Source organism: Neopsephotus bourkii, unplaced genomic scaffold, assembly GCF_033783945.1.
Source record: "Neopsephotus bourkii isolate Nb327-2 ecotype Australia unplaced genomic scaffold, CSIRO-AGI_Nbou_v1 NB_1541, whole genome shotgun sequence".
Lineage (NCBI taxonomy): Eukaryota > Metazoa > Chordata > Aves > Psittaciformes > Psittacidae > Neopsephotus > Neopsephotus bourkii.
The window spans coordinates 45,721-58,908 of NW_026902017.1; the positions used below are offsets into that span (position 1 = coordinate 45,721).

The 13,188-nt window shown below is 51.9% G+C and overlaps 1 protein-coding gene across 4 annotated transcripts in view; it reads right to left on the reverse strand.

Annotated features, from left to right (window-relative positions):
• ANKRD11 (ankyrin repeat domain containing 11) overlaps positions 1–13,188 on the reverse strand; it is a 153,246-nt gene that overhangs the window by 43,853 nt on the left and 96,205 nt on the right. The gene's annotated exons all lie outside the window — the stretch shown is intronic.

Sequence of the window (13,188 nt, forward strand, 5' to 3'; positions counted from 1 at the left end):
GAAGTGACCCACATCAATCCCTACTGCAAAGGTCTCCTTGTACTTACGCTGGAACGGCATAAACAGGCACCGTTTGAAAACTCTGTCCCCAGCTAATTGCCACCTGACAACACTACACATTGCACCCATTAACTTCTTATAATAGTGGCTGGGTTTCTGCAGAGCCACAATAGCAGGAAATCGTCCAGGAACAAAGTCATGCAGCGCTCCATCACAAGATGGGAATTCTGTGGGCGGGGAGAGAGAAAGAAAACAGAGGCGAGGAGAGGAGCCAAAGCCTCCTGCCTGCTCAGGGCCGGGGGATGAGGCAGTGTGGAGCTGGGTCCGTGTCCCAAGCAGCATCGGAGAGCCCAGCACCACCTCACCTGCAGCAGCCAGGGCAGGACAGCGGTTTAAGGCTGGAGGAACACCAGCATGGTGCTTCCATCAGCCTTCTGTTTTAGAAGTTCCCTAGAAAACCCTTCATAACTTGCTTTGTTTATTCTTCAGAGGCTTTAGGGCCTTCTGGGTTGGTTTGTGTTGTTTTTTTTCTTTAAAACACAGCGCTGCAGCAGCCCTAATGCCCATATTAAACCACAGTGCTAAGACATCCCAGAGGTGACATTTCCAGCAGGAGACTGCACTTTCCAAGGTGGCTAATCTTTTGTTCTAACTCCCTTGCCTTGGCAATGGGATGGTTACCGATGTTTAGGAATGAAAGCTTTGGGGTTTGAAGCCTCTTCCTGTCACCCTGCTCAACACAGGGATGGTGGTGCTGGCTTTTGGGACCCCCAACCCTTTGCTTTTATCTGCAAGAGCAGGCAAAGACACAAGCGGGCTGATCAGCCCTCTTCATTACTGCAGCTGGGAAGCAAAAACAGGGGTGAGGGTTGGGGGGGGGGGGGTAATACAGAAAATTCAGGATAGCAACCCAGCACATCCATACAGAACAAATGGGGAAAAGAAATCTGTTAAGAGTGAGGGATGACCACAGAAATCTGTTCTTCACCATGTGAAGTACCTGCAGCAAGTGCCCAAGTTAAGCCCCACAAGGACTGACTGAAAACAGCACCTTAGAAAGGCAGCATGTCCATCTTCAGCATGGTGGGGGCTGGAGCTGCACATCCAGGCAGGGGTTCACTGCCTATGAGATGTCATATGTCACATTCTACAGCAGCATGGCTCTCCTGGCACTGGAGATGCTCCACCAGCCATAGATCCGGAGCCTGGGGTGTCCCCTCCATGCTGCACATTGCTGGGGTCCCAGGAGCTGCAATTACTTCCCTCTAGAAGCAGCTTCAACCATTTACAGCCTCACGAACCTCACTCTGTCAGCCACTGAGAACCAATTTGTGAAGCCGAAGGATTCTTCCCCCTCGGTTTCATCTACTGGTGCTCATTAAGGTGCAGATGAAGGAGAGATGAGCAAGTGCCTGTGCCGGGGAGGAGGCAGGAGCACTGGGTCAGTAGGGAGGACATGGAGTCAGCCACCTGAACAGATTCACTTCAACATTCATTGCAAACCTAAGGAGTGGAAATTCAGACATGCCAAGCCACGGAGATTTATCTGCACTTGGCAAAGGATGTTAGAAACAAGCAGCTTCACTTATGAACACAGGGACCAGCACGGCTGGTACAAGGACAAGCTCTGCTCCCGTCCATGAACAGCCCCAAATGAAACCCAGAGTTTCCAGTGCCTCTCGGCCTGCACGCTGCCAATTTATTCCCAATCAAACTGCCCATTCCCGATGCCTTTGTGGCTGTTTGTAACCAGGGTAGGCACCTATTCACGTGGAGCTTTGAAAACCTGTTTAACTGAGAAAAGGCCAGACGGATGCCAGATTAATTCTGCAGCCCTTCTGTTCCTCTAGCTGACTCATTACACTTGGAAAGCTGGCTGCCTCGCCGTGTAAACAGAGCACTGGCCTGGTTAACAGCTTGGAGGGAGTAGTGCATTTGCACAACAATTACCAACAACTCGCAGCCTTCAGTTCATTTTTAAGCACGTTTAATAAGACTCAGAGAGGAGGCACAAATTCCCGGTTTGGAGGGGCTATTGCCCATCTCGAAGCGTTTAGAAGGGCTGCAGGATTACAGTTTGCCTTCTGTCCTTCGTAATGTGGGAGCCGGACAAGACACCCCCTTCCAGAACACCCTTCTCAACCCCAGCTCCCTACCAGGAGACGATCATCACCCTTCTTATTTTGTAAACAATTAACTAAGCTCCTTGAACGAGATGATTACACGTCTGCCGCACAATGAGAAGTGGGAGACCGAGTGAGCTCAACGGAATATAATCCCTCGTACTTCTCCGGGAAAACAAAGGAGCCCATTTACCTCTGGCCAGTGGCCAGCCCTGGCTGCGTGCGTTGCCTTCCCGGTCCATGCCAGCCCCTCGGCTGGGCCGGCAGCAGCCCCCCGCACCGGCACGGCACAGGTCCCACGCCTTTCCCCTGGGAAAGCAGCCATGGGGAGCGGGAAGTCTGCCCTGGGACGTGGCCAGCCTGGATGTGGCAGCTCCGTCCGGCTTGGGATGGCCGGCTCCAGCCACGGCCGGTGGGAAGGCCACGGTGGGTCCAGGCTCTGCAGTCCCGCACACACGACTTTGCCTGGAGAAGTGGACACGACACCCAGCCCTATGGGTGTCAGGGCACCCATCTCCCCCCTGAGCACCCACAGCAGCCTCCAGGAGGGGGGAGAAACAGGACCACCGGGAGCACAACCCGGAGAGGGGCTTGGAGCCGTGCCTAGCGAAGCCGGATGGGAACAGCAATGGTTCTGCAGAGCCAGCCCCAGCCACGCACACCCACAGGATCTGCTCCTGTCCCCTTGCTGGGGTGAGGAACTGGTTGGAAATGGGCTTTATTTCGCCCAGGGCATGCCAAGACAGAGCCACACACTGAGACCAAACACTTCTGGGGAGGACCTCAAAAGGCAGCGGTCCCAGAAGGGATGGGAAGGGAAAGGGGGGTCTCATCTGCTCCTCCGAGATGCAGGACGAGGAGAGCACTGCTGGCTCCATGCTCAGCCTGTCTGGCCATCCAGACAGCTACGAGGCAGCAAGGGACCAGTAGCACCGCTAGCCTGGATCAGGCTCCCTGTGAAGCCAATGGGCAAATTGGGCACAGATGTAGACAGACAGAGCCCACCCTGAACCCAGCCAGCACCGAGGAGACTTCACCACTGAAGCAAACAGAGCCGGTGTACATTTAACCTCCCATCCCTACCCCTCCTGCCTTCACCAGCACAAGCAGCAACATCCCCATCTGTGACAAGAGAAAATGCAAACACAAATGCTTTCAGCTGCACATCCAAGGCACAGTGACAGCTTTCCCTGCGCTGCCTGTCCCATCCCATCCCTCCAACCCTGCCCTCCCGCAGGTCCCCGCACCGGCTCTGCTCAGCCTCTCGCATCCCGCTGTGAGCAGCGCAGCCAGCCTGCTGCCATCTCTATCTAAAGCCACAACAAATTAGCTCATGCCCAGGATCTGTGCATTGGAGCCTGCCCATACCCTGCCAGCTTGGAGTAAAAAAGATTGTGCAGACTTCTTTAAATGCCAGACAATAAGAAGAAAGCTGGCTGGAGGCTGTAACCGTTACACAGAACTCCAGTGCAGCGATCGCAATTAGAGGCGCAGACGTTATTTGCACAAATCCAACACATTTGTTTGGTCTGAGAAGGTTGGAATATGAACAAAACCCATCGAAACATGAAGATTTTAAAACCTTAGGCTCCTTTTGAGGATTCTGGCCCAGAAAAACAGGTGTCTTCAAATCTCTGAAAACTGCTTTAAAATAACAACTCACACAGATCACGTCCAAAATTGGACTCCACTGCACCCCACACACACATACATGCTGGAAAGCATGGAGAAAAGGACGAAACTCAAGGTCTTTCAACATGCTGAGCTGCATCCCTGTCTGACACCTTCACTGAGATGGTTGTCATCCAGTGAAGACTGTGCCATACAGTGGCACCAACTGTGCCTGCCCTAAATTCACAGGGTGTGCGTCCCTAACTGGTACGTATGTCCAACAAAGCCACCATCACACCTTCAACCTGCACTGTCCGTGTGCACCCTCTGCCTGGTGCTGGTTCACTGACACGTTCCCAGCATCAAAGACCTGCTCCTCATCAGATTTCCTTTACCTGACAAAGCCAGCACAACCTAAACTTGCTCACAAGCACTGGTGGAACACGCACTTTGGGAAACCAGGAACAATTGTTCTTTGTGCTCCAGCTTGGCTCTGGAGGACTAAAGTCCATCTTTTTCCACCGTGGGTACATAACCCCAAGAGCAGCAGGAGGCCTGCAAGCCAGCAGTGCAAACACAGGTGTTTCATTCAGCAGCCTCACAATGGCTAATCACAAAGATTAGCTATTAATGAGATAGGGCAGAATTAGCACGAGGTGCTAATTCCTGCAGCCGTCGCCCAAAACAAGGGGCACTGAGATCTCTGCATTTCCCCACTCTGAACACAGCTGGCTGGAAAGCACACTTGCCTGTTGTCACATCTGAGGTTCACAGTGGCACATCTAGCACAGCTTTGTCATACCCTCACCTTCAACTCAACATCCTTTATCCATTTGCTTTATGGGGAGCTTGGTATATTTCTGTTCCTGGCTTTTGACGGGGGATGTTGCTCCTTATCAATTCTTACAGATAACACATCTTTCTTCACCTCTTTGCATGTTTTTTTCTCCACCTGTTCTCTCAGTCCGTACCTGGTACCCACAATAACTACCTTTCTAAAATATTTATTTTGCCTTAACCCACAGTGTTTCCTGACCTCCTGATAAGTCCATAACTACTCATGTCTAGATGCACTTGCACGTGGCTCAGGCAAGGCTTGCTTGCCTTCTCAGACACACGCCAGCCAAGCAGACTATGTTATTAAACTGAATTAAACAATATTACTGAATTAAAGCAGTTCTTACTATTTCAATCATTTGTGAAACAGATGCCTTTTCCCAGTATTTCTTAGTGCGCCCATGTCTTCAAGGCCCGCAGTCGAGATGATGCTAAAGACCTCAGCACGCACCATAAATGTCCAACTCCTCAACAGTTCCCCAGCAACGTCTCACTACATTAAACCAGCCCCAGCATCAGAAGACCCAGCCATGGTCTCAAATGGTGACAACTCCATGTTTTAGTATTACACTTTAACAAGATTATGTTCTGGCCAACTACCCTCTGACTCAGAATACTCCAGCTGGGACCATTCTTGGGATGGTCCAAACTAAAGGCGAGCCCTGACAGCACCCTGCAGCCACGAACAACCACTCTGCCTGTGTGGTTTCTCTGGGAGCAGTTTTTCCCACAAACCCTTCCCTCAATTACCTACATGCAGCTGCCTCTCGATGTTGCCACATTTCTGGATGCTGCTGATCACCTGGGCTCTGGCCAAGGTTGCAAAACTGTTGTCTCAGTCATTTCTGCGAGCTGCGGTCTGGGAGTGGGATCAGCTGTGATGAAACCTTTGGAGCGGCCGGCGTGTTACAGGAAGGCTGGAGCAACGTACAGCCCTGCCCCATCACCATTAGTCAGACTGGAAGAGCTGATTACAACACCGTTTTCCTCTCGGCATGAGAGTGGGGTGGCTCCATATCACCGGCTCAGACCAAAACCTGCCAGGGAGGGAGGACTCCGCACAGAAACCCATCAGGCTTCAACCAGGGAAGAGCTGTAACCACATCTGCCAGCACAATCATCTACCAGAGTTCTTGTACATCAACCTCTTTACAGCAGTGATGAACTCCACTCGGATATTGCCACAGCTGCTGCATATGGGAGGAAAATTACTTCCCTAATGAAGTACATCCTAAGGACTTAGAGCAGTACCGAGTGCACCTACAGAGTGATTTGCAACGCTAACTCTAAGCACCATGTATTGCACGTCGCACGCACTGAAGAGGAAAACATGCAGCCCCGAACAGGAACAAAGTGCAATCCTGATGAGCTGAGAGGTGCCAGGAGTGCAAAGCCTCTACCTGCAGCTCATCATGGATTAAGCCTCCCCATTCAACATGCCAAGAGCCTGTACCGAAGGTCCTGCCAGCAGGGGAAGACGGGGATTCCCTGGGGCTGCTTGATTCTGGGAACATTTAAACAACACAGCTCTGCACAATCCGCTCCATTCCCAGGACAGTTTGCTGCTGCTCGCTGTGGTTTGCTCTGCAGCTCAAGGGGCTCATGAGCATCAGCCAAGCCCCAAAATGAGCTGAGCCTGACTCTCAAGACAGAGAAACATGTTAGCAAAGACAATTCCTGACCATCGCTGTTCTTGATTTGATGCCAGCTGAATCACAGTGACCCAAAGGGCAGCAGATGAAGCAGCAGCGACTGACGGTGCACCAGCAGCGAGCTGCGTCACCTGCCCCACTGTGCCAATGGCAGCATGGGGACCCGGGCACGAGAGGCTGGCAGGGTCTGCAGGCACGTTCTGCTCTGTCCAAGGCTCCTCCACCTGCGCATCTTCCATGTTCCCATCCCTGGCACAAGCAGTCTGTCCCAAGGGGAGGCTGTGGGGTGAAAACCATTCCTACAGAAAGCTCGTGCCGGCTCCTGCAAGCCCCATCTGCTGCTTAGCTGCAGAAAGGGAAGGCTTGGGAAGCTAAAGGAGAGAAGAATGCATGTGTGCTTATTTTCAGCCATCTACATTAGCACAGGTGTCTCCATTAGGTCGCTAAATCACCAATAACTTTGTGCCATGCTCGCCTCTGAGAATCAAAGAATCAGACTGGTTTGTGTTGGAAGGGACCTTAAAGCTCATCCAGCTTCAACCCCTGCCACGGGCTGGGACCCCTTCCACTGGAGCAGCTTGCTCCAAGCCCCTGTGTCCAACCTGGCCTTGAGCACTGCCAGGGATGGGGCAGCCACAGCTTCTCTGGGCACCCTGTGCCAGCGCCTCAGCACCCTCACAGGGAAGAGCTTCTGCCTAAGAGCTCAGCTCAGTCTCCCCTCTGGCAGGTTCAAGCCATTCCCCTTGCCCTGTCCCTACAGGCCCTTGTCCCAAGCCCCTCTCCAGGTTTCCTGTAGCCCCTTTAGGCACTGGAGCTGCTCTAAGGTCTCCCTGGGCAGCACCTGCAGCCAGGCAAGGGCACAGCAGGCAGGTTTCACCAGCAAAGTAAGACCTGTTCCTGTGAGTTTGGGCTGCTTTAATTACACAAATACTAGGAATGCTACTTACTCCTAGTGTCTGCCTCTGCATATACATATGCACATGCACACACATGCACGGACAAGCACACACACATATACAATATACAGACACACTGCGGTAAAACCCCGAACAAGACTTGCTCCAGTCCCATCTGATTTTCTGTGTTACATGCTTCATTAGACCAAAGTCTAAGACAAAGCCCAGCCTTTACCACAAAGAAACATACATGACTTGAATAAGGCCTCAAACCCAAGAGGAAGAGAATGACCAAGCACGTTAATTACAGGAGAAAGGAAGAAACCAAAAATGTTTTGTAAGAGGTGCCATGGTCACTGCAACAGGACCATTCAAGTTAAGGAGACCCTCAGCTTGGGGGTCTGCTGCGACCAGCCTCACACAGCACAGGCTCAAGCAGTGGAAGATGTGAACACATCCTCTGGGATGTCTGTGTTTAAACTTGTGCTCAGTGCACAATGTCGCAAGAGCCAAGGAACATCATCTCCCAGCTGCGAGCATGAGAGACCATGGTAATCTCAGCAAAACATTTCACTTCCTCCCCGTTCTTGCACAACTCCTCCCAGGTTCCCTCTCCCCATCTCAGCATCCTCATGCCCACCGCAAACACGCGAAGCTGCCTCCAAGCGTGGGAACCGCAGGAACAGTTTGGTGAATTGAGGAGCAGGGATTAGGCAACGGAACAGATCTCACACATCACCACTTTCCAGGCAGGGGCCCTGAAGGCACCAGGCTTTGGGGGAAAAGCAAACACAGAACTTCACTGCTTTACTCTTACTTGGGGTCTGCAAACCCAGAAGTCTTGTTTTGGCCGCCTGCCTCTTTCGCCTTTTCAACTGAGGCCAGCAGGTTTGAGCCTAATGTTTTATCCATATCCAAACACACTGCAGCAAAACTGGTATTTGTTTGCCATACTACTCACAGCTTTTAAGTGACAGCAAGAACTGAACAGACATGGACATTAAAAAAATACACACACAGAACCAGAAAAACCCAGAACCTTTGAGCATCACTCCAGCAGAGAAGGGAAAACAGCAAGAACTCGGCTGCTCTAATTTTCCAGACTAACAAAATGACTTCAGTTATACACTTACAAAGCAGAAGTGCCATACCGGCTTCCCAAACCTTCTATTAACATACTGCTCACAGTTTATTCACCCACCAATACTGGAAACATGCAGCAAGGATGATACCCTGACCTCATATTGGCAGGAACCTGCCTTGAGCACAGAGGTCCTCTCCATCTGACACTGCCCACACAGGCTTCCATCAGGAAACTTCAGACGTGGGCCTTCTTCCCTGTGAGGGTGCTGAGGCGCTGGCACAGGGTGCCCAGAGAAGCTGTGGCTGCCCCATCCCTGGCAGTGCTCAAGGCCAGGTTGGACACAGGGGCTTGGAGCAAGCTGCTCCAGTGGAAGGGGTCCCTGCCCGTGGCATGGGATTGGAACTGGAGGAGCTTTAAGGTCTCTTCCAACCCAAACCAGTCTGGGGTTCTATGATTTGGAAAACCAGCTTCCTAAACCCTCAAACACGCTGGAGGAGATGCGCACCCTGAGAACACCCACAGCACCTCAGCCTCTGCTCTGGAGGAGTTCCCTTCTCCAGTAACAAAGCCAGGGCCGTGGCAGACAGACCTCCCACTGCTGCCATTTGTAGGCGTCACTGTCCACCATGAGATGTGGCAGCCAAACCCACCACTACCACCAAACCCCAGCGCAGGGCAACGCATCAAAGCTGCAAACCCATTGTACTCCCAGCAACGCACCGAACGCGTGTGCCATTTTCCCTCAAGTTATGGAAAACACTGATTCATTGCTCACATTAAACTGGGAAGTCTGCAAGCATGAAAGGAACTTGAGGAGGGGAGGAAGTCCAGGCCATGTGAAGCTCGTTTTGCCAGGGAAGCCTTTCTCACAAACACAGCATAAAGGCAGCGTGGGGCAACCACTGTGCTAGGAGTGGGACCTGGGTCTGCAGCACAGGCAGGGAGGGAAAGGGAGCACTGTGGAAGGTCTGCGACACACATTGCTGGGCTGCAAGGCAGCCACACACACACGGTGCTGCTCCCGGGGCTGGCTCCACACAGTCGGAATGGCTGATGCTTCCTGCCAGCCACCACCATTCCCCCTCCCAGCAACACTGTCACCGCGCTCCTCCATGCTGCGGCACCCCAAGCCGCACCACGCTGATAGGAACAGTGGATTTCCCAGATTCTTTCAGCCCGAGCTGGAAGCAGAGCTCCATCTGTAGCTGTGCATCTGCTGACGACAGGCCACCGCCGCACTGCTATGTCACAAGCTGTATGACAGGGAAATAGAAGCTTGCTGTGGCTTCTGTGGGGCTGCGTGCACTGCAGCCAGCGTGGCAAAACAGCAAGCAGGAGTTTCTCTAAGCCAACCTCATGCCCCTGCTGCTGCTGCCAGGCACATGGGGAGAAGCACCGTGCCCATCACCTTCGTCAATTCTGCTCATCTTGGCTCAGAAGCCAAATTCCCCATACGGTTTTCCCATTCTTGGTCCAGCAAGTGGTGCCGTGTCCTGGCAGGAGCTCACGCCTGACCCAGCACGCTGCCAAGGACCCTGGGTTTAAGCTCATAAGGACAAAGTGGCCATGCCGTTCCAGGGGATGGCAGGAAGGGTTTGAACACAACAAACACAATGCTGCTGCTGGTTTGTAAGGAACCAAATTAAGATTAATTTGTCACAAATCCATAGCTCTCCTCTCTCCTTTCTCCACCTCCATCTCTCAAATTGCAGTGCTTTTGAAGGTGATCTATTGTGGATAAAAGACATAGGAAGGCATTTACTGAAAAGAGTATGTTCTTGTATAAGGGAAAGCTATTGCTGAATGTGTCATTAGAGGAGGAATGATGGAAAGCTGTAGAAATGGGCCTGCTCTAACAGATCGTTTCGTTAAGGACATGGGCCCTCAACCTTCAGAAACAACTGAGAGCCTCTCTGACTTCAAGCCTGATGAAGTTAGACATACATGAGGCCTCTTGTAAGACAATTTGGTACAAAGCTGCTGCTTATACACTTGCCTAAACAGAGCCAAGTTAAGCATATCTGGAGCAGACCTGACACGTGCCGCGTTGGGAAGCATGAGGCTTTGCAGATGTCCCTGGCACCGTGGATCACCGGGGAGCACAAGCATCTTCGGCAAGGCACTGATCAGACAAAACAGACATGTGGCAAGTTGGGGTATAAAAAACCATACAGATTCCCTACCGCCTCCTTGTCTTCCTTAAAAAAGAAAGGTCTGTCTCCCAGCTGCGTGCTGGATTTGCCTCCCCCAGCCTGAGGAACCCAATGTGACAACACGGAGATGAGGAGCAACACTTGGAGAAGGGAGAAATCAGTCTTATTGACCCCAAGGAAGAAGAACAGAAGCTGCAAGCAAAAGGTAGTGCCTGCCCCGAGATCAGCCCAAAGCCAGTCTGCAGACAGATCAAAGTAACACATGAAGTGCCCCGCAGGGCCAAGCCTTGGAGTGTAAATCATGAGGATATAGTGGGGAATGGTACAACCGGAGCAGTGCTATTTATACCTGGTCCCCCAGGCCTGCACCAGGCACACATGTGCTCTCATCAGGATAACAGCAGGCAGAGAAGATGTTCTTGGTCCTCCCAGTAACACTGCACCAAGCACCACATCAGCAAATGCCTCATCCAGACCTGAAAACTGCTCTTACCCCCCAGCAAAGAAAACCTCAGTAGGGGTAGGTCCCTCTGCAGGGTGAAGCCCTGCCACCTCCCCAGTGCTTCCTGCAGCCACACAGCCCTACCATGACACTCCTAACAAAACCAGTTTTCAGCATAAGCACATGGAGCTGTTGGAGCAAGTCCAGGAGGCCACAAGGATACTCAGGGGACTGGAGCACCTCCTGTATGGAGACAGGCTGAGAAAGTTGGGGCTGTTCAGCTTGGAGAAGAGAAGGCTGCGTGGAGACCTCATAGCAGCCTTCCAGTACCTGAAGCGGGGCCTATAGGGATGCTGGGGAAGGACTCTTCATTGGGAACTGTAGGGATAGGACAAGGGGTGAGGGGTTCAAACTGAAACAGGGGAAGTTCAGGTTGGATACAAGGCAGAAGCTCTTCCCTGTGAGGGTGCTGAGGCGCTGGCACAGGGTGCCCAGAGAAGCTGTGGCTGCCCCATCCCTGGCAGTGCTCAAGGCCAGGTTGGACACAGGGGCTTGGAGCAAGCTGCTCCAGTGGAAGGGGTCCCTGCCCATGGCAGGGGCTGGAGCTGGAGGAGCTTTAAGGTCCCTTCCAACCCAAACCATGCCATGATTCTGTGATCTGAATTCACCAGCTCCTCAGCTGCTTGAGTGGCAGCACCATGAGCTCCCCACCCTGCAGGAGCAACACTGGAATTTCAGGGCTTCTTTTGCCTGTTTACTTTATGCTCTGCATGGGAAAGGGGTGTTAGACCCTACACAGCTTCACGTTGGCTTTAGAGAGAGCGTTTCTGATGCCTGGGTCCATCCCAGCTCTCCTCGGATCTCTGTTGACTCAGGAGAGAAGCGCACTGCCCCGGCTGTGCAAACAGGAGCTGCCGGCACCGCAGAGTATCGTGGCAACGTGGCCGGAGACAGCCCTGCAAACTCACGACGTGTGCAAATTAATTTCATTACCCACTCTTGCACATCGTGAGGAGGGAAAACAAATAACCTGCCTCAAAGTACATCCTGGTAATCATTAACACGGGTTAAGTTAACCTCAGGGGAGAGGGAGGAAGGCTGGACAGAGCCTGGCACTTCCCTGTTCACCAGGGCACAGCAGCACTTTTCTAACATAAAACAGCCTTATGCTGAGGTTTCTTCCCTGCTTAGCCCAAGGATTCTGCATTTGCTTGGCTGAACCTACCCATTCTCCCAAATGTTTACCAAGTAAAACTGACCATTCAAATACATCACCGGCAACGCTCTTCGCCTCCATTCGTTCATGCTTTGATGTCTCTGTTCCCCCCCGAGCTGCTTTGGAGGCACCCACCCCTTCACTGGAGCTGCCAGGATTGTACACGAAACCTTCTTTGGGGATGACTAAAGCCCAGGTATGCACAGAGCACTGTGGTTGCTATTTTACTTGAGATTAAAAACATCCTTCAGCTTAGCAGAGATGCTGGTCTGCACCAGTAATCCCCGTCCCTTGCACGCACACAGGAGAGCAAAAACTGAGACTTAAAACCCTGCAGCACGCAGTAATTTAATCCAGTGCCGTATGCCTGGATTACATATCCCGTTCCCCAGAGCGAGTGGCACAAAATCTGCGTTGTAGCAAAATATGTGTTTATGGAGCTGGAATTTTCACTTCTGGAATTCATGCAATTACCTGAATTCTTGGAAATCCTGGTAGCTCCCGTGTCACTCATGGCTACAGATGAGAATGAACCCATAGTTCCCCAACAGAAAGTGCTGAACCATGAACAGATCCTTTGCCAGGAGTTGAGATCCCTCCCTTCCTGCTCCAGCTGCCTCCTCATTTGAAGGCATTTGGAAAACACCTCCCAGGATGGCCAGTTTGTGGGGATTTAGCTTCATTATGGAAAACTGAGGGGATCTCAGCTTGGAGGAGAGCACAGCAGACTACTACAAACTACAGCAGGGCTGTGGCAGAGCTCCATCAAACCTTAAAGCATTATTAGTAAGCCATTAACAGGCACTGTCGAGACAGATAGCCTTTAAGACTGCATTACAAGGCAGCTGTCAGGGATTTCCGGATGCAGCAGTTTAATTTTCACTTTAAAAAGACTGTTGCATGAGCATTGTTTCATATGGAACCCCACAGTAATAAGCAGAGATGTCTCTAAACATGTTTCTAATGCAGCCCTGTTTTAAAACACAGACTGGCATCAGCACAAAGAGCCTGCACACATCCACCGGGGTTTGGAGCTAGTCAGAGCCCAGTTTGGACGTGGCTCTTGTACAAACCTGCTCCTATGGGAACACTGAGCTCTCCATGACACGGCCTTGGGATGAAGCAGCCTGAACCCAAATGTGCAGATACACAAGAGTTCAAAGCACAAGACAGG